At 49.9% G+C, this 25,357-nt stretch overlaps 1 protein-coding gene and 1 long non-coding RNA gene across 2 annotated transcripts in view; one reads left to right on the top strand and one right to left on the bottom strand.

Moving 5' to 3' along the window:
- The window catches only part of Galnt10 (polypeptide N-acetylgalactosaminyltransferase 10), a 138,410-nt gene that overhangs the window by 76,583 nt on the left and 36,470 nt on the right, over positions 1-25,357 (bottom strand). The gene's annotated exons all lie outside the window — the stretch shown is intronic.
- LOC126510915 (uncharacterized) lies at positions 22,655-24,880 on the top strand. Its single transcript, XR_007594552.1, has 4 exons — positions 22,655-22,733; positions 22,923-22,972; positions 23,473-24,242; positions 24,568-24,880. It is a non-coding gene; the product is annotated as an uncharacterized lncRNA (long non-coding RNA).

The raw sequence follows: 25,357 nt of genomic DNA, 5'->3' as shown, positions 1-25,357 counted from the left end.
GAAAAAAATAAGTTTATGGTAACAATTTTATAAGTACCTATAGCTGTATCCTTAACCATCCTTCCACCCACTGAGCCATCGGATCCATCGATCCATCCATCCATCCATCCATCCGTCCATCCAATACATATTCATTGTGCAACTACTTTTTGTTAGCAAACAGTTTTAATTATTTATTTTTAAAAGCAATGTTTTCTGTCTATGATACAAGTCAGATCTGAAAATCATTCTCGTCTGGAAACTTCTGCTGGGTTGTTGTAGCAGAACCATAAATTCTTCTCTAAGAATGGTTCTGGGTGGAGTTGGCAGAGGGGTCCAGGCCTAGGCAGGCACTGAAGGACAAGTAGAATGGAAGTAGATGGGGTACTACCTAAGAAAAAGAAATGAGGTTGTCCCACAAGCCTGGTGTGTATGACCCATTAACAGACAATGTCACAGGCCAGGTGGTAGTGGCGCAAGTCTTTAATCCCAGCACTCAGGAAGCAGAGGCAGGTGGATCTCTGTGAGCTTGAAGCCAGCCTGGTCTGGCTGGAACAGAGGGAGTTCCAGGACAGATGGCTACACAGAGAAACCCTGTCTCAAAACTCTGCCACCCCCCCCCTGCAAAAAAAGCAAAAACAAGAAAAAAGGACAACGTCATATTTACAAACAGTTTTTCAAGTGCCCATTTCACCAGACCCTTGAATTAGTCTGAGGCTTGGAAGCTCTTTAATTCTAGAGAATTTAGTTAGAGCGAGCACATTATTGTAGCCTGGCTGGAAGTGGCCCTAATCTTCCATCTCTTTGTATATCTACCTCTCAATGTCCTTGCAAATGAGATGGCATATGGCTCCTTCTACTAAAACTGTCACTTCTCCATTTCTGGAAGCTGGATTGGCTTCTTTGGCTGCTTTGGCCAAAACAATGGGGGCAGAATGAGGCTTGAACCAAACGAAGCTCCAGACACTCACACTCTTTCACACACACACACACACACACACACACACACACACACACACACTTACTTTCTCTGCCTGACCCAAGACACTGGAAACCTGTGAGAGGCAAGTGGAACACGAGACATCTGGATGGCTAACCTTTGTGATCAACGTGGGATTGGAATCACATAGGAGACACCCTCTGGGTGGGGTGGAGGGCAGCAGGGGCTTGCAACTGCTGAGCCATTTCTCCAGTTCCAGGCCATCACGTTTTAGGGCAATGTGCTGAGTGCCAATAGTAACTGGAGCAAGTGTGGGGCGTGTACCATACAAAGTTCAACACATGAGCCTGCTCCACATCTGCCCAATAGCAGTCCACCACCCGCACTCATGGTGTCAGGACATCAAAAGGCCCTTTCCCAGTCCCTACGTCTGTCTCACGAGCTGGGTGTCAGCAGATCACCCTTTGGGAGGTGTTGCAGAAACATCCCTGGGCCACGCCCATCCTTCTTACTCAGCTCCATGTGGTCACGGGTTCCTGTTATATTTCCTAGTTATAAGAGGGCCCTGGAGAACATTTACAAACTCTACAAACTGCCCAAAGACCAGAGAGAGCTGAGGCTGAATGCCCGGCTTGCTCCCTTTATAGATGGTCCGGTGCTGGTCCCAAGGGATGAAAAGACATGTTTAGGGTCAGTCGCTGGGTTTGTTTCATTTCATTTATCTTGTATAAGTTTCCTTCCTGCTGATGTGGTAAAAACACCCAGGCTTCAGGGAGGTCAGAGAACAGTTTGTGGGAGTCGGTTCTCTCTCATGCAGGCTCCAGGTGTCGAACTCCCTAGCAACCTCCTTCCTCCAACTAGGCTTCCACCTCCCAAGGTTCCACCATCTCCCAACATAGGACCACTGTCTGGGGAACAATGTTCCAACCCATGAGACTGCCAGGGGCATTTTACATACAAACCACGATGCCAATGCACCAGCCTTAGAGAAGCATCCAGAAGTGACTGCTTCCCTACAGCCGAAGATTGTGAGTGACACTTAGCTGGTGCCAGCTACCAATTCCTGCAAGGGAAGGAGGTCTGTGGCTACAGTGGGGGTCTGCAGCCTATCCTCAGAGCTGGAGCACTCCAGCTTCCGAAATGAGTACAGGCCCGGTACAGAGACAAAGAGGCAAACAGGTCTGAAAGAAATCACTGAAACTGGTTGTTTTCTAAGTGTGCAATAGATACGGGGAGAGGCTGTGGCCAGGAGGTGGGGCCTCCCAGCATGCGGGGCTCTGGCTTCCTCTCTGGAACACACTAATTAGGCTTTCGTGTAAGATTATGCAGAAAGCTGTTTTGACGATTTAAAAGAAAGCCTGAAAACCAATGGTCTGATCCAAACCCTTCATTGCATTTTTTTTTGAAAGCCAAACCCTGTAATTTGATTTGCAATTATAGAAATAATAAAGACCAACTGTGAAAGAGTCAAATAAGAAAGAGTCCAAAAAGCACACAGTAGAAAATAAATTTCTCCGTTCCTAGGCCCCAGTGTCATGCCCTACGAATGACTCCTCTCTTGTGGACACTTCCAGAATCGATAGTGAGCAAACAGTCCCAGAGCTCCGCATCAGAGAGCACTCAGCCAGGCTCCGTGTCTTCCCGCTGGACTCTATGCTCCTGGCCTCTCTCTTTCCCCCTTCTAACTGCTGAAGCTGTCAGCATTTCCACAGACCACCCACTGTCACCCCAAGCCACCAGCGGCAGCACCACAGCCCATGCGCTAAGCTTCCTGCTAGCCTCGTCCACAGAACAGGAACAGGAGGGCCTCCCGTCCTGTCCGGGAGACCCTGTCTCCCTGTAGACTGTCTGATGGTGGGGAAGTGACCAGAATTAGGCTCTCTGAATTCTCAGCAGCTGCACTGGCCTAGTTCAGGCCCAAAGCAAGATGCTGTAAAGCGCTCAGCAAGCGGTCTGCACCAAAGGAGAAGCTAGATGCAACGTCCTGCCCTTCTAGGGACATCTTCAGACTCCTGACCCTGAGAGCCAGCCGCTTCCTGTGCCTGGCTGCTCCTCTCTGCAGGGCTGGCACAGTCATCATTCTCCTTGCCCTGGGCCGCACCCATGCCTCCTGTGCCTCAGTTGTTCTCCTTGGTCTCCCTACCCGCCGCCCCCTTTCTACCTCCTCAAATTCAGAAGGAGATGAAGCAGGTTAGCTTTCTCCCCCACAGGACTAGCATTTCTGGGCTCTCTATGCACCAGGATCTGGGCGGAGCCAAGCCTAAGGGCAGAACTATTTATTAACATTCCCTGATTCAGAGAGAGGGGACGGAGTTGGAAGGGATAGCTGGGATAGGAATAGAAACCAGGCCAACCCAAGGCTCACGGCCCTCACTCAGTTACTTTTGATTCCATGGCCTTTGATATCATATCTGCCTCTTACACTGACATGCTGTGGTTCAGAAGGAGACGGTCCCCAACAAACAACCCCAGGAGACTCCTAGTGATGCTCCACCCAGCTTCTTCCTGAGGCTCAGATGCAGAAAGAGTCCTCTCCCCAGCCCTACTGCATGCACTTTTAAAGCGGCGTACTTATAAAATCCAGGCAGAGAGAGATGCCAGGACGGACCAGTGTTCCCAGAACAGAACAATAGGACTAGCATTTATTGAACTTAATAATTTTAAAAGCTCCTTTAAAATTCCTTCAATGGCTTCCCATCGCTCTTAAAATGAAGCCAAATGCTTTACTGGGTTTAGACAATTCTGCAAGGCTTGGCCTCTCCCCATGTCGTCCCCTTGGTCTTAGAGCTCTACGGGGCTTCTTATGTCTCTCAAATAACACCTCGCTCTCCTACTGTGAGACCTTTGTATATGGTTCCTCTATCACAGACTCCCGTCACACCTGCCCCTGTTCCAACTCCACACTGCATCTCAGACACCAGATCCTCTGGGAAATCTTCCTCCAACTTCTCAGGCGAGGCTGCTCCTGGCACAGCTTGATCCTGACATCGGAGCTCTACAACCTAGAGCAGGCTTACTTGCTGTGACTGCTTGAGGAATACATCTCTGCCTGGATCACACACTTCAGAAGGACGGGGCAGCATCTGCTCTGGTTCGCACTAACACTCGACTGACGACACTCAGCAACATACCAGGCATTGTGCGAGTGTTCAAGAAATGCCAGCTGGATAGACTAAATGGATGAGGGAGCACTTAATATACACGGGTCCTCGGGACTCCCTCTCAATGCTCGGGCCATTTTACACTCAGGACAACCCCAAGGGGAGGATGGAAGTATTTTCAAGGTCACAGACCACAGCTGAATACATTTTACCAGTGATGCCAGAGATGGGGGCACTTGTCTAATCCCAGCACTGGGGAGGCAGAGGCAGGAGAATCTCTATGAGTTCAAGGTCATCTTGCTCTATATAGCAAATGCCAGGCCAGTAAGTGGTACATAGTGAAACTGTGTCTCAAAAACAAAAACCAAACCAACCAACCAAACAAACAAAAAAAGAGCCTTAAATAATTTTCTCAATACTACAGATATAGTAATGACTTGAACCCAGGTTTGCATGATCGTAAGGCTAAAAATTATGTTTTTGTTAGAGATGGTTCAGCAATGAAGAACACTGGCTGCTCTTCCAGAGATCCTAAATTAAATTCCAGTAACCACCTAGTGTCTCATAAACATCTGTAATGGGATCTGATGCCCTCTTCTAGCACTAGGCATACATGCAGCCAGAACACTGTATACATAAATACATACAAACAAACATAAATAACTCTTTTAAAGATTGTTTTAAAATTCCTTATTCTCTCTCTCTCTCTCTCTCTCTCTCTCTCCCTGTGTGTGCGTGCGTATGTGCACACTTGCGTGTGTCATGGCATTGTATGCTGAGGTTAGAGGACAGCTTCCAGGCATCATTTCTCTCTGTCCACCATGTAGGTTCATGGGACTGAATTCAGGGTGTCAGTCTGGACCACCCCACTGTCCTAGCTCTTTACCTTGTAAACTTGATCCCAGTTAGCAGCAGAGGACATCTCAAACTTCTACTGGTTCGCCTTGCTTTAGCATCCAAACTTAAAAGAGGCATGACCTTTACGGAGAGTCTTTTCTTCCATAGACCCGGATCTGGGCCTCAGAAACGTACATCTCATATTCTTTACAGCTTTTTCTAAACCGATTCTTAGTAAGTTCTCGAGAATCCCATCTCCTCTTCGCCTCTCTTTGTGCTCGGGTGGGTGCTCCTGAGACTGAGGCTAGAGAGCACTCTGGATGTCACGTGAGAAATCCGAGAAGATCCAAGGAGATCTGACAGAGATCAGTGCTTATCTATCATCTTGCCTAATATCGCCAACAGGGATGCAATCCAGGGATGGGGAGATGGTTCAGCAGTTTTGAATGCTTGCTGCTCTTCCAGGGGACACCGGTTCAGTTCCCAAGTCAGGTGGCTCATAGCTACCTGTAACTCTAGCTCCAAAGATGCCCCAAAGACAGGCACACACACACACGCACACACAGATTTTTTTGTTTTTGTCTGTTTTGGTTCATTCTGTGTCTCAAGACAGGGTTTCTCTGTGTAGCCCTGGCTGTCCTAGAACTCACTTTGTAGACCAGGATGGCCTTAAACTCAAGAGATCTGCCTGTCTCTGTCTCCCAAGTGCTAGATTAAAGGTGAGTGCCATCACCACCCAGCTGACATATACAATTTTTAAAAAATAAAATCTTAAAAAATAACAGCCCCAAGTCTAAAATTGTATACCTTATACATAAAATTATATAGAGTATGCTTCTCTGAATAGATTTTTATTAATAGACTCTAACATTCTCTTGCTCGCTTCATGAACCCAAGGAGAATCCCAAACCGCACCTGAAATGTGCAACTGTCGAGACACACACCTATGCTATCGTCTCCCCTCAAGCGATATCTGTAGCTCCTTTACAGCATTCAGTCCGGAAAAGCACTGCTGAGTGGTGAGCCTCTCCAGCCTGCATTTCGGAAGTCCCGAGGTTCATGTCTGGCTAAGGGCTTTGATGGCAGGGTCTGCTAACCGCATCACTGCACCTAACACCGACCTTGCTAATAACCACCGAAGCTAACCCTCTCACCCCAGCCACCGTGTTATCAGGAATTCCTCGACTCTGTGCAAAAATGTTAATTTCATGCTTTGTAAACACATCTCTTGTAAAAGAACAGTCCGCCTACAGAAATTACTTTTGACATCTCCGAGATAATCTTCAGGGGAAAGGAAGAGGAAGTCCCCTGCCTGTCCGTTTCTGTTGCCCGCGTGGACATGAGCTCATTTCTTTTATAAAAGAGGCCCTGCCATCGGGGTTCACTAAGGCGGCAAAGGAGTAACTCCAGTCCCTGAAGACTGGCTTTGAAGGAGGCTCAACTTCCTGAGGTGCATTGTGCATCTTCACAAGGCGCAAAGAGACTGGGAAAGCCGGTGACTTCCCAAGCTCCAGGCTAACCGGCTAACCTGTAGCCTCTAAGAGACAGGATTCTGAGAGGCCATCTGCCAGATACCCCAGACAGCTAGCAAAGGAAGAATGACCGCAACGCAAGAGAAGTCTGCCAGGCTCATACAGAAACTAACGGTGGAACTGAGAACCCAACCCATGGGCCCGATTCTCTGATGAGGTTGGGGTGCTTCTCTTCAAGCTACAAGTCCTAAGACATACATAAAGAACCAAAGATTCTGTTAAAAGTAAAGAAGCACCGGACAGTGGTGGCGCATGCCTTTAATCCTAGCACTCAGGAGGTAGAAGCAGGTGGATCTCTGTGAGATCGAGGCCAGCCTGGTTTACAAGAGCTAGTTCCAGGACAGTTAAGACTGTAACACAGAAAAACCCTGTTTTGAAAAACAAACAAACAAACAAATAAAAAAGTAGATGAAGCTAGGCATGGTGGTGCTTGGTTGTAATTCCAGCACTTGGCAGGTGAAGGCAGGGAGGTCAGGAGTTGAAGTTCATCCCCTGCTACCTAGTGAGTTCAAGACCAGCCTGGGCTACATGAGATTCTCCCCTTTGCCAAGCAAAATAAACATACAAAATACATAAGACAAAAATAAAGGCGGGAGACCCGAGCCACCCCATTTCCTACAGTGCTGTGTGCTCTGACATCCGCCATACTGGAAGAGGGCAAGAAAGCAGATGAGCCATCAAGTGGGATTCCTGAAGTACTCCATAGTCATCTGCTTGTCCAACCTGCTGCCATTATCCATCCTGCTGTCGCCAGGGGAGACAGGTAGCTTGGAGCAGGAGCATATTCCGAACATTTCATAAAAGGTGGCCAGGAGCTACTGAGCCTTGCTTTCATGATTATTTCAGATCTTATTTTCCACTCTGGGATTTGGATGTTTCAATCTGACTTTAACATAAAAGGCAGGTGTCTCTTTTCTCTTGTCTAAATGGTTTGAGGAAGCCTGATTCGATCAGAAGGAGCATGCCATTGACCATGAACACCTACACCAGACATAGGTCTCAGCAACTCAGGGTTAGTATAAGATTCTAATGTGCACAGCGGGTCAAGAGGAAGGGGGCTAAAGAGAAACAAAAGGCCAGCTTCCCCAGAAGCAAGGGTGTGCTTGTGTTCTTGCCTGAGCACGCGCCGCATGCATGGGGGTTTAAAATGATAGCCCTCAACCTGTCAATTTTCCCCACTTGTCAATCACGTGGCAAGGAAGAAGCACAAAGGGAAAAACAAAAATTCCCTGCAGGAAAGGGAGAGGAAGGAATACAGGACTTCCCTGCAATTGCATGTGAAATTTACAATTAACTCAAAGCAATGCGAACCGTAATTAAGGAGCACTCCCTTAACTCCACCACCCAGTGTCTCTGTGAATGGCTTCACGCTCCTCTTTACTATCTTGTTTCCGTACCTGTGCCTGAAACCCAAGACCTAGAGGCCCAGAGGCAGCTTTCTTCACCTATCAGTTGTCAAGAGATGGCCCGTTATTAAAGAACTTTGGAGGTACTGTCAGAGCGTGCTGCAGCCAACACATGGATACACTCGTCCCCCTTAGGCGGAGCACTCAATGTGGTTCCCATTTCCCACTATTAAAGTTTTTGCATGGGGCAGGGGGATGGCGCCATAGATAAGGCTGCACAAGTGTAAGGAACGGAGTTCATTTCTCTAGCACGCACATAAAAAGCCCTCTGAGTGGGGATGGCAACCCTCCTGTAACTCCAGGGGCGGGGGGTGGGGAGTGGGTGGAGTGGGTGGCAGACAGAATCCCCAGGGCCAGCCGGCTAGGCAGAATAGCTGAATCGGTGAGCTTGGGGTTCAGTTGCTTCAATAAAGTGAAGAGGGCCAGCAAGCTGGATCAGTGGATAAAGGTGACTGCTGCCAAACCTGACAGCAGGAATTTGACCTCTGGGTCCCAAAAGGGAAGAACTAACTCCTAATGATTGTTCTATGTCCTCCGCCCACAGCGTGGCATTAAGCATCCTCGCACAAAACCACACACAATAAGTGTAATTTAAGAACTATCACAAGCCAGGACATAATAAACAGACACCTAAAGTGAAGAGCGAGTGAGGAAAACACCCCAACACCAGCCCCTGGCCTCCACGCGCTGGTGCTCTTAACTGTGGAGCCATCTCTCCAGCCCCGGGATCTGACTGAGAGGCCACAGCTCAGGAAACAGACAGAAACCACTGCCGCTGGGGTATGAACAGCACGGATGAGCCTAATCCCGCACCACTGAAGGTGTGCGTTGTGAACTGAGAACCAAAGCACTGCGAATTCATGACAAATCTGTACATTCAAAGACCAGCCGGCCCAGTGTTAAAACGGTTGTTGACAATAAAAGCTTTGAAAATACTCCCGGTCACACTGCCGGGGTGGGTATGGCATGAATGGGCTTCCCTCATGGCCTTGCCAATGTGCAGGGCTTCCTGTTGTAGCTCTGGGGTTTTGTTTTTGTTGGTTTGTTTTTGAGCCAGCATCTAATATATCCCAGGCCATTCTCAAACTCACTATGTAGCCAAGGATAGCCCTGAATTTCTCATCTTCCTGTCAGTATCTCATAGGCGATAAGATTATAGACAGGCAGCGCCATGCCTGGTTTTATATGGGACTAAGGAACTGAATCCAGGGCCTTGTGCATGCCAGGCAAGCATTCTCCTCGCTGAGCCACATCCCCAGCCCCGGGTCTGACATCTGGATGATTAATTTTCCCATTCATTCTGGGAGACATCTGGCCAGATGCTTCGTGAATGGAAAGACCGCCTGGCAAAGTGAGGGTTTGTTTTTGCTTTTTTGTTGTTGTTTTTTTTCCCTCTCCATATTTAGGGCACAAGGACGCAAAACTAGAGACCAATTCCGCAAGTCTCTAATGACCCCCAAGCAATGAAGAGAAAACATATAAGGGCCAGAGACCTTGCTCCTCAGAAACCATGCCTGCTGGATCTTTCGGGGGTTTTCCTGGAACAGGAAAGTTTGCTGGCTTGCTTCTAAAATGAGATCAGAGCCAGGGCTGTAAGGGTTGGCAGTGTGAGGGGTGACATCCCACCAGCTGCTCACGGGAGGTCAGACGCGAGTCCCCTCTGAGGGCTGGCACAGGGGCCCTAAGACTGAGTGGTGAGTTTCAGGCGTTCCCTAGAAACAGCTGGACGGGGGAGGGGAGCCTGACCTGCTCTGAGACAGAATTCACTGCACTGGGGAAGGAAGGGACAAGAGTCCATTTATCCTTGTTTTAGACAGAGACTAAAGATGGGCGACAGCCAAGAGTCCTCTGACTTTTTTTTGGTCCCTTGGCATTCTAAAAATTCCATCTTGGTGCTTTGTGAAAATAGGACGCGCCGGCCTATGACTTCCAGCAATGTAGACAGAGAGGGCAGAGGAGTACAAAGACCATCATGGTGTCTCACTGCGACCGGTGTTTCACCGCGACTGCTCTTCACCAATGTAGAATGCTTTTGCTGACTCATGAGACGGTGTCAAGGCATTTGACCAACTGGGTGTCTCGGCACACGCCCCTCAGCCGAAGATCAATTCCTTACATGTCGGGCCACATCCCTGGTATTCTATGTATGCTGAATCTATACTCTTCCCTGTAGGTCCCCAGATTACTCTGTATTTTATTCTTTCCATTTTCATATGTGTGGGGGAGCACATATGTGTGCAGGTAAGCATACGTGTGTGTGTGTGTGCAGGTAAGCATGCGTGTGTATGCAGATAAGCATGCATGTGTCTGCGGGTAAGCATGCGTGTGTGTGCAGGTAAGCATGCGTGTGTGTGCAGGTAAGCATGCGTGTGTATGCAGGTAAGCATGCGTGTGTCTGCGGGTAAGCATGCGTGTGTGTGCAGGTAAGCATGCGTGTGTGTGCAGGTAAGCATGCACGTGTGTGCAGGTAAGCATGTGTGTGTGCAGCCCTGAAGTTGACATATCTTCCACCTTACCCACTGCAGTCTCCCAGACCAGGCTTAGATGCCACTGACCCACTTCCTGTCTAGAAGGGGTTCACCCGCCCTGGGCTTGTAATGTATATGGCAGTGTACGCTTTGGCTTCTTCCCACAATGGAGGGACATCAGGAATCGGTGTGCTCACTGCGGCCTTCTGCTGCTGCTTCTTCTTTCTCTTTTTTTTAAATTTATTTATTTGCATTTTATGTGCCTTGCTCTTTTGCCTGCATATATGTCTCTGTGAGGGCGTTGGATGTCCTGGAACAGGAGTTAGAGACAATTGTGAGCCGCCATGTGGGTGCTGGGGATTGAACCATCTCTCCAGCCCCTCAACAACCTGTTTTCTTATACCTCCCAGGATCACTGACGTTTCCCAGAGACAGCATCACCCATAACGGGCTGGACCCCCCTAAACTAATCATCAGTAAAGAAAATTCCCCCACGGACACGCCCAAGGCCAGTACTATGGACACAAGTAAACAATCAGCTGACAGTCCCTCTTCCCAGATATGTCTGTGTTTGAGTCAAAGTGACAAAACCAAGCAGCACAACGGCTCCCAGGAAGAGTCAACTCCTCTACTCTTCATTGGCTGAATGAGACTGTACAGCACGGACACGCTGCTCTGTACATCCGTTCATCAAGGCCACATGCGTGCCGGGGTCTGCTGTGGCTCTAGGTTCCTGATTCTCTGGGGTCTATTCTTAGGAGTAGAAATGCTGGGTCACACGACAACTCCACACTGAACCCTTTAACAGAGCTGCCAATGTCTCCAGGGCCCAGCTTCTCCACTTCCCCACCAGCACTTGCTTTTGTCTGTCTCCAGTCTGCTTTGCTAGCCATTTCCCCTCAGAGTAAGATCCATCGTGGGGTTCTGCACGATGCTCCAACTGTTTTGTACCTGGTCAAACGCCACCCGTCTGTTGTCTGTGATGGAACGTGGAAAGAACAGAGGTAGGGCCTAGTGCACAGGAGGGGTTTGCTCTGGATCTGGCAGGCCCCACAAAGCACCTTTCTGTAGCCTATCACGCTGACGACAACTTGGATATTCTGGTGTGCAACCTCCAGGGATTGATTGATGCAGAGAAAATGACCTGTAGGTTCTAGATCACTGGGAAAAACCATCCTTATCTCAGGAGGGAGCCAAGGGAAAGACAGTGGACCAGACTGCGGGAAGCTGAAGGGATACGGGGAGGGAGGGACTTAAGAGTTTGGCATCTAAGTGGCCCTCAGTGACGTCTGCTTTCTTCTGTTGCCTTAAGTGTGGGAGTTAACCAGGGACAGGGTGTAGCACGGAGAATAAAACCTCCACTCCCAGTGTGCTAATGAGCTTGCACATGACCCCTCTCAGGCAGGAGCTAATGAAACACGTCCACAGCTTCTGCGGCAGCCAGAACTCAAGTACTTAAGCTGGAGGACAGAGATGGTTACCAGGAACCTAGTCCCGGCTCGGCCAGGCTTCTGGCATCACCAAGGAGGAGGCAGAGCGCTTCAGCTGATGTTCCTGCCGAGATCTCATGCTTTCTTGTCCAAGGAAACATGGCAAGGAGGCAGAGCTGCTGCCGCCACTAGCAACACAGCTGGCGGCTTCTCACTCACGGAGCACTGCCTGTTCTGCCTCTCTTGTCCCCAAAGCGCTGAGCTAGTCCCACTTCATAGATGAAGGTTTCTGAGCTCCGTTAATGAATTAATTCCTGAACATTAATTACAGTGTATCTAGATAACTGCAAGACCGGGGCTCTAGACTAGGGGCTCTGGACCGGGAGCTCCACACGGGGCTGGGTGGGAAGGGATTCCTTTTGCATTTTCAGCTAGAATGGAAGCTCAACGAAGCCTGAGCAAAGGATGCTGAAGAAAGTGAGGAGTCCAGGTGGGGACCCTACTCTAAGCTAGTTATGTGACTTGGTGGGGAAGGTTACTCGAACAGGGTGTGGCCCTGCGCCCCACTGCTCTCTACAGCCAACGCAGGCAGAGGAAGACACATGCCTAGGGTAGCAGGAATGAGACTCCACCTAGGCTTCTCTGCTTGGGAAGGGCATAGCGCAGAGCTTCCTTCCCAGAGTCATTCCCTGAACGAGCCCAGTTCCAAGGAGAACTGCTTTCTGAGCAAGGTTCCGAGCAAGGGTGCTGTTGGCCTACGGCAAGGGCCAGCTCTTCCTCCCTCTTGGGACCCTGTTCCTCCATCTGCGACTTAGGCTGCTCTTCAGCTTAGGAGCCAGTGTCTCTCTTCCTTTCCCTACGAAACAACAAGGTAGGCGTTGGAGAGTTTCCACGGTGTTCTGTAAGATCGCAGGGGCAACATGAGGCGTTTCCCTGGACACAGCTGTTTAATCATGAGTGCCCCCCCTCCCGAAACCTCACACTCGTGTGTAGTAACTCATTCCAATAGGAGACAGCCTGGCCGGTCTACGCTTTCTCCAGAGGCTGATTCACAATACTTACCCCTTCTCTCTAGCCTGACATTCACCTACGATCTATTACCAATTAATTAGACCATAACTGTTTCATACGTCGACTCTTGGTTTTGATCAGCATAGAAATTACACATCCGCGGAGGTCACACGGAGTCTCACGAAGAAACTAAGGAATCCACTTAAAAGAGCGTTAAACTGTGCCGGCACCAGAACACAGAGCCAACAGAGGCTCCGCGTCAGAGAGGCCTGGAGGAGACGCTTTTGCCACTTCACTCAGACCCGAGACAGGCGCTTTTCAAAGTTATTTCCTGAGCCTAGAGTGGTTTTGACAATTTTCCGATTTGCTTAAAATGAACGATGACAACATGTCATTAGAAGCATCTGCAGTCATTAACGGGGTTCATCCTGGATTCTGCCACTGTCTCGCAGGGAGAAGAGACAGGAGACTAATTAAATGAAGCGGGCTCAGCCGGGAGCCTGGCTTCCAGAGGCACAATCTCCCTTGCCAGGCGCAGGGCAGCTGCGTGGCTGCGCTAGCACCAGCCGCCCGGCCTAATCCTCCTTCCTCTGTGACAAGCATTCCGACGGTGTCCGGAATAATAATGTAATTACAGAGAGAAAACACCTCAGCCATGAAGGGCAAGGATTTGGAGCTGTTCAAACATGGGAACCGGAATCAAAGCCAGCAAAGGGTGGGATGGAGGGGAGCAGGGGTTAGAATGTATTACCATCCCCCCTTTCTCTCCCTCCCTCTCCGTTTCTCTCTCTGCTGAAATAAATGTCGTCCCCTCATCCTCAGGAAACATGTTCTGAGACACCCCCGTGGGCATCCAAAACGGCAGACCTTCTCTGTAAGTGCTTTCTTCTGTACATATGACTCTGTGGTGAAGTTGAACTTAGGGACCTGGCAGTGTAAAAAATTAATAACAACAGCCGGGTGGTGGTGGCACACACCTTTAAACGCAGCACTTGGGAGGCAAAGGCAGGTGGGTCTCTGAGTTCGAGGCCACCCGTGTCTACATACTGAGTTCCAGGACAGCCAGGACTACACAGAGAAACCCCGTCTCAAACAAAACAAAACAAAAGATGGATAACAACAATGAATTATAAAATGGAAGTTATCTATAAGAAAGTTAAGTAGAATCAATGAACTGGAACTTTCCATTTTGTATCTCAGAAAGGGAAACCTCAGACTAGAGGAACTCGGAGGGGAAATAATGGCCTGAAGTCGTGGCATAAGGCCAGCTAATTCACAGTGACCTCTGCACATTTCCTGAAGTCCCCAAAGATCCTCCAGGGCATTGCCCTCAAAGGGCACATTTTCTGTTTGCTTGCCATCTCTACAGTTGCTCCTTGGGTCTTGATACAAAACCCTCTCTGTGGTAAGGGGGAAGGATGCAGGTTTGATGGGAAGAACTACGCTCCATGTTGTTGATGTGAAGTCTAACTTGGCTCATCTCGGTTTGAAAGAGACCCATCCTGCAGGGCACTCTGAGTGTCTTACGGTCTAAGAACTTGTATAAAAACCATAACCACTGAAAGTCAAAGCCACAAACCGGAGCTGTGGTCTGCAAGCAGCATTCCGGAGCACAGGGTTCGTTTCTGCAGACTTTGGGCAGGCGTGCACAATCTGTTATTCCAAGATGAAGATAAAAACAAAAGTTTCCACAAAACAGTAACATCTAACAAGCCAGAATCTTTTGAGAAAAACAACTGTCCTTCTGTGAAGGCTAATTTCACTTAGCAATCCCATTTCAGTGCCAGAACAAGTTCTGGATGGTCATGGACAGCAGACCACAATTCCTGCTTCTGCCTGGAGACACCAGAATAGCAAGAAACGGACTCTTGACAGTGAGGGGCAGGCAGACCACTGCTCTCATGCCAAGAAGGTACAGGCAGCCACCTCCTCTTAAGTGACAAGGGCTATGGGCTGAAATGGTGAGCAGTTGGGTTGACGTCCCATTATCCACTGGCCAAAGTGCCAAAGACTAACGCCCCAGTGTGAGTCTACCCTGGACAAGTCACATGGCCTTGGATTGACCCCACAGGAAAAGCTGACTGATTTATGCAGCAGAATCTAAATGTCTTCATTGAGCCTGGTTTCTGGCTTCTCCTAGCAAAGCCCAAATGTTTCCCGGCATGAAGACTAGCTAGTGGTGAGGCAGGCCTGGAGGATTAAGCCTGTAATCCCAGCACTGGGGAGGCTGAGGCAGGTGACTTGCGGCAAGGCTGAGGCCAGCCTGGGCTACAGAGTGAGTTCCAGAGCAGCCTGAGCTATAGTGTGAGACCTTGTCTCTCTTGGGTTTCATCTATAAAACTCCCTAGTTTTACATGACACAAGCATGTTTACTTCATGTGAAAAGCATGGCCCCTCCCAGCTCAGGTCTGGGGAAGAAGTCTGATGTCGCCTGTAGACACTCACACCAGACGGGTACTCAGTCTGACTTCTAGAAGTGCGAGCGACGTGGAAAACCCTCCGCTTGGGTTCATCGGATCAGCATACTGTTAGTGTGAAGAAGTGCTTTAAGGGAGGCAAAAAAAACCCCACAGCGTCAAACCTTGAAAACACAAACAAATCGATAAAGCCCGCTCATGCGGAAGCCATTGTTCCCTAAGGATGGCAGGTGAGAGCAAGTCCGCCTTTCTAGGATGCTGTGTGAAGACCCCAGGAGGCTGATGTGTGCGCGTGTGTTAGTCACACACGGGCAGTAAAGCTGCCCTTTCCCTCTCTATCCCGAAAAGCGTGAGTCTGCTGAACTTCCAATGGCCTTTCGTCTGGAGACCACCGAAGCTGCCGACAAAAGGTAGCCTGCTGCTTTGCATATGGCATGTTTTATTTTTTTGTTCTAGGCTGGCCTCAGAACTCTCTCTGCGGGGTGATCCTGAGTTTCAGACCCTTCTGCCCCTGCCTCCTTGAGCCCTAGGATGGTAGGCACGCATGGCTGCTCTCGCGGTGCTCAGGGCTCAGCGCACGCTAGGCAAGCACTCTACCAGCTGAACTACTACATCTGAAGCCCTTTACACGACATTAAAATTCCCTATCTAGCCCCATTAGCAAACACCCAGGATCCTTGAAACACGCGCTTGTGGGGCTTTGTGGTATTTACTGAATATTAAAGTATCTGTTGTTTTAAATATAAAAGCAGGCGACTGCCCATCCAACCTTCCTCTGTGCATTTTCTGGGGCCTGTACCCTGATTTTGGGGAACAGGTTTTCTCTGGCCCTTCACTTCTGAGCTTCCTCATTCCATTCCAGAGTAAGGGGGTCCCAGCATCACATGAGGGGGTGTATGGGTAAAGGGCAGGGCCGGAAGAAGGTGCTGAGGTGGCCGGTGATTTTGGTCACAAGCAGCAGGAGGACAGCCTTCTGTGCTGGAGAAGCTGAGTTGGAGAAACCAAGTCCAGAGCTGCTGGAAGATTCCTGCAGCCTTGAACGGATAGAAGGGCCTTCCTAGAAGGGGCAAACGGTACCCATCAGAGGTTACAGAAGCCTTGGGATTCTGGGGGCATCACGGCAGCACTGTCCTGGTCTTTTCCATTTTGGCTTCAGTTGCTTAAAGAGGACTTCTACATTTGCAAGTGGTCCAACATCTCTAAAGCAAGCAAGAAACACCAGGTCATGGTCACAGGGCCCACGTGGTGCTCATGACTGAATATGCACCAAGTTCTCTGAAGACCTAAATGTTCCGCTTTCCCAAGCAGGCAGCACAGACCGGCAGGGCCAACCCTGGGCGCCTAAAGCAGCAGGTGACAGCTATGCGCCAATGCTGGAGGCTGGCTGTCTCACCCAGCCAGCCCTCTCCCTTGCGGGCTGCAGTCTCGCTAGGCTGATTGCCCGAAGTAGGCCGATAGCGAGGTGGAGGTGTGTAAGCTCGGCAGCCTGTGCCCGTTTCCTGCTACCCTCTCCGCTATGGAAGCAAAGCCACTGGATTATTGAGACCCTTGACTTCCCGGGCGACAGCCTCAGAATGGTGGCTTCTAAGATGAGCAATGATAACAGTGTGGGAATCAAACCTGAACAAAGCCAGAAAGAAAAAGGGGGGGGCGGGGAAAGGAGAGGAGGGGAGAGACGGGAAGAAGAGGGACGCGAAAGAATGCCGGTGTGTCTAAAATGTCCGATGACCCACTGGCAGGGCGTTCGGCCTTTTCACGTTTTGTGGCACACAATGTAGTCACCTCCAAAGTTCACACTGGAAAACGTCCCAATCACTAACGTCTGTTCACTGTCTTGTGTTGGGCACATTTATAGCTTCCCTCAGCGCTTTGCTCATGGGCCATAGATGAGAAAGCATGGGAGCAACAAAGCCTGGGTTTTTCAGTTCGTCTGGATTTTGGAAAGACATGCAAGGCTACCATTGGAAGAGCACCCACAACAGGATGAGCCACGGAGGCTCCCCACGAGCCCAAACACAAGTGGAGAAAGCAGGGGACACAGGAAGAGGTAGGAAGTGAGGGGGACAGTGGCTCTGTCCTGAGAGCAGAGTCCTAACACAGGCAACAGAAGCAGGTGGGGAGTGTGCCGGAATGCATGACCGTAGGGACCAGGGACAAGTGGGAGGTCTGCTTCAGCCACTGACACATATGTTACTCTGGAAGAAACTGAGCTCACGCGATCAACACGCTCAAGGAAAAGAAAAGGAGAGACTGGAAGTTTAAGTCCAGCGATCCCCGGAGCCTATCAAAGAACCTCAGAAAGAGCTTCAGTGAGCTGAGCCAACTGCAGGAACATCGATATACAGACAGAGGCGGCAGCAACATTACTCAGCTGCCCCAGGACTAAGAGAGACAGCGACAGGCACACGGCACCTATAAATGCGCCGAGTAGGACAGAAGGTGCAAGAACTTTCCAGCCCTGTCATGGTTACTGTAAAGCTGCTACCCCAACACTGTCAGGACGGTGGTCCAGGGTAAGACAACTAGGTAAGCTGACTAGGGGTCTCCATGTGCTGAAACCTAAGGTGCAGAGAGACATACAAAGAAAACAGTTCATCTTTGGTTTCAATTAAACACATAACGTTAGGACTCGTGGGACGGTCTATCTTCACATGTGAATACAACTGTATTTATAATCCCTCTTTCCCAGGGGTTCCCCCCCAAAAAAGTTAAGAGCATGCACAGGAGCTAAAAGCATCCCCGGTACCTAGTTTGTGGTCTTTAAATCCCATTTTCCATTAAAAGAAGCCAGGCAGCTGCTCAGAGAAACAGCTGATGCTCAGCCCGAGGCAGAGGCAGCACTGGCTGAACGCAGGGATCATGGCATGGCGGAGACCATGAAAGAATTCAGGGTAGTGTCCCACAGTGGACAGTCCCACAGATGGACAAAGAAGATGCCAGGAGACAAGGTGCCTCCTGATGGGGAAGCGGGGGGCCACCGGGGCTCTTGCCATAGGGACCAACTGCAATCTGGCAGGGTCTTTGGGAGAAGCAGGGACCACTGGAACCTGAGCCATAAACATGCAGCAAGCCAAGGCCAGCATGGGACGCTGGCCCGAGCAGACCACAAGGCAGGGCTATCATGGAGGGTGGGTGGTAGGAGCACCACGTTTGGAGATGGAGAAAAGAACAGGAGACAACGCACTTAAGAGCACGCATGACCAAAACCCCACTGGGGTTTGAACCTGAGTATTAAATCTTGTGGCTTGGTACATCTTAGGCTGAGAGGCAGGCACCCTGGAATGGGGGTGTTCCAGACACAGGTCACAACTCAAGCAAGGCAAGGAGGCAGAAATGGGGTGTGACACCCAGGGGTCACTTGCAGAGACCGAAAGGAAATCAATCTAGGAAGCATGGGTTGAGGGCCCTCAGTGTAAGTCTCTTCCTGTCAGGACAAGATGTTTGTTCTTAGGCCAAAGAGAAAAGGTCAGTGTGTCCGACCACGGACTGGCGCTGAGATCTTCACCCCAGGGGTCACATGGCGCTCCAATCCCTCCCTCTTCCCTGACAGAACTCTGATTTGGGGCATTTATCCATCCTGCGGGGTTCCACATCTACACGAGTCCTGAAGCTGCAGCCCTCATCTTGGCACAGTGCAGAAATTTACCCCGGGGAGAACAGGCCCGGTATGGTGGAGCCAAAGACGACAGAAGACGACTATCAGATGGTACTGGCTGAGCCCCTGAATTAATTCCTTCCACAGCCACCCTTCAGCCGGGTTCTTATGTGAAGTAATAAATCTCCTTATCATTTGAACGAGCTGCGCCTCCCATTAATTACAGCTACAAGCAGCCAAAATTATGCGCGGGGCTTCTAGGGGAGATAATCTAAAGACCCGCCAAGCACTTAGAAGTGATACCGCAGGAAATAAAACTACCTCTAAACAGTTGCTGCACCCTCAGGTCCAGAAGATACATGGCTCTGGGGTTACCCCAATAGTCTCCTGGTTCTACAGATGAACACGGGGTCCCCACAGCTGCCTTAACTTCACCTCTCAATCACACAAATCTACCTGCTGCCAGGCTCTAAGGGGAGCTGATCCCAGGGAAGGGAGAGAAAAATGAAAAGAAAATACAATTTAACAGTAGTCTGCAGAGACCACCAGGTGAGCGAGATTGATTCCACGAAATCTCCATTTGTCTCCCTGGAGTCTTTTCACGACATCCTATGCTTGGGGTTCCAGGAAAGCAACGCTGTTCACATGGTGTGTGTGTGTGTGTGTGTGTGTGTGTGTGTGTGTGTGTGCATGTTCAAGAAAGACATTCCTGAGGCTGGGTTCCAGGAAAGCAATGCTCTTGCACAGTGTGTGTGAATGTGTGAGTTCAAGAAATACATTCCTGGGGCTAGAGAGATGGTTCAACAGTTAAGAGCACTGGCTGCTCTTCCAAATGACCTGGGTTCAGTTCCCAGTACCCACGTGGCAGCTCATGACTCCAGGTTCAGGGAATCCAACACCCTCACACAGATATACATGCAGGCAAAACACCAACACACATATAAATAAATAAAGTTTTAAAATTTAAAAAAAAAGGAAAGACATCCCCTCACATGTTCCTGAAGGCCAAGGGTGACCTGCAGAGTAGCAGAGAAGCCTCTGCGAGCCAGGAGGAAAGGCTGTCTGACTTCACCTCCTTGGGGATTGTGATTCTCACGATCAGGAGCGCCAGGGATTGGGATGTGTGTGGGCCTGTCCTGGGGCCTGCAGTCCATCAACTGCTTGAGACAGCACCTTGGCCTGACCACAGCTGGAAGGTCAGGCTCTTGCTGACCTACATCCTGAAGACCACACAAGGACAGAGTTGTTAGTGGCGTCAGGAATTGGGGCCAGGATTAATGGAGAGGCTGGGGCATACTCCTCTTGGCTGTTCAAAATGGCGCTCCTTCCGTGGCACGCTTGCAGCTTTGGCTTCGACAGCCTGTGGTGTCAGGACTGGTGATGTGCCGGCCAGCTGGCATAGAGCCCGTGTATTCCAGCGGGGAAGACAGCATAGTGGCATGGCTTAACCACAGTACCAGCACCAGAAATTAGGTTAGTTACAGACTGGCCTTAGGCAGTTGGGACTCACCCTGGGTTAGGAGCAGGAACCAGCAGTATAACAAGCCCACAGGAAGGTGAGACAAACGGAAAGAGGCAGGTGTGGTAACTGAGGGACAGACCTAACCACATGGCTGGAGGTGGCAGAGGCTGAATGAACCACTGTGTGATGCCCACCCTTTTGCCATGTAGTTGCCAAAGGAGAAGGATGCAGGAACCTACCAGTAGGCTACACAACCTCATAGTGATACACAGGTTAATAGAAATGGGTTAATTTAAGATGTAAGAGTTAGCTAGGAATATGCCCAAGCCATTGGCTAAACAGTGTTGTAATTAATATAGTTTCTGTGTGATTAATTGGGTCTGGGCAGCCAGGAATGAAAAAACAGTCTCCATTTACAGATAGCAGCAAAGTGGAAAGAGCGTGGTCTTCCTGTGGTCCATGATAACCCTACAACGTACAAACTGCATGCCCCAAACGCCCGAGGGCTTCACCCTCTTGCCCTCTTTATCTGCTGGCTGAGCAGAGACATAAAGGTGGCTGTGGTCACCTACGACTGTCACAGTCACTGAGTTTGCTCTCGGGTCTCTTCTCGCTTCCATTCTGTCAGCTTCCTACAGTGAAATTTCACTGCTATTGGAAGATACAAGAAGTTCTCGAAGGTAAAGTTTTTGATTTTTAAAATATTTTTAAAAAGAGAAAAAAAAAAAGAAAAAAAAAAAGAAGTTCTCGCCCCTTGACAGACAGAAAAGCCCATGGAGTCGTCGGGCTGGCCCTTTCTGAGAATACACAACTGTGTGTAAACGTCACTCATTCCTCTTTGTACTGCTGCTTACTGGATCTACCACCAACCACACTCTTCCCCTCTTCCAGTCCTTATCAAGACCCTAGGAGAGCTCACCAACAATTTCACCAACTAAGGACAAGCGTAACAGATGTCACCCTCTGAGCACAAAGCCTGGCATGTTGTGGCTGCTTATTAAAACACAAATAAGATCATAAACAGAAGCTGCCAATCCATGGGCTGCCTGGAACTCAAGTTTTCTTCCCTAGGAGAAGGGGAGCTGCTTACGCATGGGGCCAGGGCACTCGTGTCTACAACCTCAGCGAGGCTCCTAAGCAGAGAACACGGCAGCTTCCTGCACAGGGTGGTGACTCTGGGCCATGCCCAGGACAAGCAGGCCAACCCCTCTCAACTACAGGGTTCAACTCCTAACTAAGGGCTGCAAGATGGGGAAAAGATGCTGTCTCCCTGCAGGGGCAATGAAGCCCAAAGAGGATGACAGTGTGAGGACACGCAGGAATGCAGCAGCCAGGCTGGAAAGACCTCAGATGGTCAACTAAACCGGAGACAGGAGGGAGTTCACACCCCAGCAGGTCATAGGAGTGCAAGCCTGTAATCCCAGCATGGGGGAAGCTGAGACAGGAGGATCATCTTGAGTTTCAGGCTAGTCTGGTCTGTACAGTGAAAGGCCTCTTGAAGAACGTGAAAACCAAACAACAAAGGGGTCACACACCTGCTCTGCCCTTTACCAACCCCCAGGTTTCCTTCGCTGTGTCCCAACTTCCTCATGTGCCCTGGGAAGGAAATAACAGCCTCCCTACCGAGGTGTGTGCACATCAAACCCACAGCTTGCTGGGTACCTGGTGCACACGCACTAAGAACAATCAGTAGTCATAGTCTAGAGAATATGCATTTTCTTTTTTTTTTTTTCCCTTTCTTTTCTGGAATAAAAAACCAACCTCCTCCGACAATAACAGAGCCAAGCAGGAATTCAGCTGAAATAAAAACGGGAGCAGAAACCACTTCCTGTAGATGAGTATTTATGAAGCCAATTTCAGCTCTAAGAGCTAATGATTCCCCGATGGCGTCCGTCCCTGCAGCGGTCCTCCGAGTGAGACACGCTCTCCCCCTGAGTGCTCCTGGGGCTGTGCACACTCTTGAGCCGCCCCCCACCCAGCGCCATCCTAATCAGTGATAATCCTGCTAATGACGGGGAGAGGTGCGGGAGAGGGAAGCCGCAGGTGGAAGGATCTAACCCGCCAGCTACTTTGCTTCCTCCAGACAAACTTTTGCCTGAAACAGATGAATTCAATCTGCATATTAATGCGGATTACTAATTAATGACCAAAAAATGCTTTCAAGGCTGAAAGTGCAATGCGAGGGTTTTAAAAAAATCAGAACATCCGGGAGTCTCCGGTTAAGAAGGGGGAGGGAATAAGCCAGCCTCTCTTATTTTTTCTCTCATTTTTACCATTTCTAATTTAATGGTTGAGGGAAATGGCGGGCACAGGGGGATTCGTGTAAAGATAAGAAAGGGCAGCATGGTGGGAGGGGATGTCCTCTGTGTCCTCTGTGTCCCAGAGTGCTGGCAGCCCTGGTGTAGAGTTCGAGGTCACCCCAGGGTAAGGTCATGTCTTGGTCTCTACAGCTTCTGTGCCTGTACACAGACAGCAACCAATGGCGCGCGTGGTGACAGCTGAGGACAAGGGCAGCCCACAGCGACACTTCCAAAGGCTCCAATAGGAGAAAAGAAGTAGGAAACTCGGAAAGCCCTTGTCAGGGTAAAGGAAGGCGGCTACTAACAGCCCAAGCCCAGGAGGGGAACAGAGGGGAGGGAAATCTATAGATGCAGAGCCTGGGCCCCGGGCTCACAGAGATGGCAGGGGCAGGAACGGGGACTCACACCTCCCTCTGACTCTTCATTGAGAAATCTCCCTAGCAGGCTGGCACACCAGGGTGCTGAAGACATTTCAGCACCCCTTCTCATACACAGTGAGTATCCTGGCTTTTCTTTTAACTTGGCAACTTAAACCCTAGTACCTCTCCTTCTTTGAAGCCCTTCGTTTCTCCTGATCAAAACTCCTGTTTAACTTGGCTGCCAGGGACCTGGTGGGAGTCTAGCGACTGAGCTGGTGGAGGTGGCATGCAGCTCAACAGGGAAACTGGAAGCCCCCTAGCTGAGACAGTCTGCTGTGGGTTAGGTGCCTGGTCTAACCTGCACCCCTACTTCAGGGCTGTTTCTTTTCTTTCTTTCTTCCTATTTTGTTATGTGTACGAATGTTTTGATTGCATGTTTGCATGTGTGCCACATGCATGACTGGTATTTTCTGGGATTCGAAGAGGGCATCAGATCCCCTGGAACTGGAGCGAGAGGTGGCTGTGAGTCTCCATGTGGGTATGGAGAACAGAACCTGGATCCCCTGCAAGACTAGCAAGGGATCTTAACTACTGAGCCCTCGGTCTGGTCCCCAAAGTTCTTTCTGTCAACTAAGGAGTCAAGGAGCCAGACAGAGTCCGTTGAGGACTCTGGGGGAACTACCACCGGATTCCAGCTTCATCTCCAACACAAAAAAGTCAACCTAATATTCAGTGACAGATCTTTACAGCCTAGTCCACCCTGGCCACCTCCAAGCCGACAGCCCAGACCCGGCAGGTAAGGCCTGAGCCACACTGCCAACCTCCAGCTGAGGTGTGCAGAAAGGGGCACAGCTTGGCCTGCAGGGCCTGCCACACTCTGCCTGCCTGGCCCCATCCATCAGCCTGTGAATGCGGGGTGGGGAGGGTGTCTCATTTTCCAGCATGGCTTTAGGGACATTTTCTAAATGTGACCCTGTTTCTGTTATGAGACTCAAAGTGCTCCAGCCGCAAGATCATAAATACTCAAAAGTGACTGCTAATGGCTATGGCGGCTTGTAGGATGCCAAATGGCAGCGAAGAGTGGCGACCGTAAATTACATGCAGCTTCCCTCCTCCCTCTCCAGCTCACTGAGGTGTTTGGTGGGTTGGCAGTGGTAAGACGGGCTTTCCGGAGGATTTCGGGGGGCTTCCTGTGAACTCAGGAAGAGCTGTGCAAAGTCCTTCCAACAGACGCTAAAGGAAAACCGAAGACGACTGGGATTTCCATACGGAATCAATTTATTAAAGATACGTTTAATTAGCTGGGCAGAGTGGTACACTCAAGGATCGTCAAGGGTTGGAAGCCAGCCTGGACTACACTTCAAGACCTTGTCTTAGATGGAAATAAAGTGAGATGCCTCAGTAGGTAAGACCTTTGCCACACAGCTTTATGACCCGAGTTTGACCCCCAGACCCATGTATGAAAGTTAGTTTTAATTGCCAACTCCACATAATCTGAAATGGCTTGGGAAGAGTCTCAAAGAGGGACCGGCTAGATCAGGCTAGCCTGCAGGCATGTCTGCAGGCAATTTTCTTGTCTGCCTTAACTGACGTGGCAAGAGCCATCCTGAAAGTGGTGGCACTATTCCCTGGGTTTGGGGTCCTGGACTGGGTAAGAGGAGAGAAAGATGGCGGAGACCTAGCCATGTATGCACTCATCTCTCTCTACTCCTGACTGTGGGCGTGCTAAGACCGTGGCCTGGAGATCCTGCTGCTGTAACTCCCGCGCCGTGATGACTGTGAGCTGCCCTAGCTGCTTTCCGCCAGGGTGTGCTGTCGCTGGGAACGGGAAGGCCACGAGCACACCACGGAAAGGCAGGAGAAGACAACTCCACAAAGATGCCTCTGACCTTCACACGGCACCATGGCACCTGCACTCCCACAGACACACACCACACACAACAGTAAAAACTAAACAACACCAACAACTAAAACTTTTAAGGTTGTAGCCATGTTTACAATATAATTGCAAAAATACACAAAGTGGCCCAACAAAAATGAATAAATATACTTAGTACACAGAAGCAAATTTGTGTGAATGGAGAGGATGGGAACTAAGATTGGGATCAGGGGCTGGGGCTGTAGCTCAGTGGTAGAGCTCTTGCCTAGCATGCCAGAGGCCCAAGGTTCAATCCCCCAGTACTGCCTATAAGTAAATAAACAGATGCACTGGGTCAGGCACTGGGCTGGGCTCTGACCACGGATTATCTAGAGGAATGCCTGCGATCATTCCATGCGACAGATGCTGTGATTATCCTCATTTCATGCCTGAGAGGGTCACTTAAGTCATTTGTCCAGAGTCACAGATGGAGGGACAGTCTGGGGGTATGCACACAGCAGAGTCCAGGGTCTGGTTTATCTTGCTGGTCTCCCAGTCAAAGCAGACATATGAGAGAGAGAGAGAGAGAGAGAGAGAGAGAGAGAGAGAGAGAGAGAGAGAGAGAGAGAGAGAGAGAGAGAGAGAGAGAGAGAGAGAGAGAG

The sequence above is a fragment of the Alexandromys fortis genome, unplaced genomic scaffold (assembly GCF_014885135.2).
Source record: "Alexandromys fortis isolate MF-2015 unplaced genomic scaffold, M_Fortis_MF-2015_v1.1 scaffold_103, whole genome shotgun sequence".
Taxonomy (NCBI): domain Eukaryota; kingdom Metazoa; phylum Chordata; class Mammalia; order Rodentia; family Cricetidae; genus Alexandromys; species Alexandromys fortis.
Note: the sequence above shows the minus strand (reverse complement) of the source record. Positions and strands in the feature narration are given on the sequence as shown.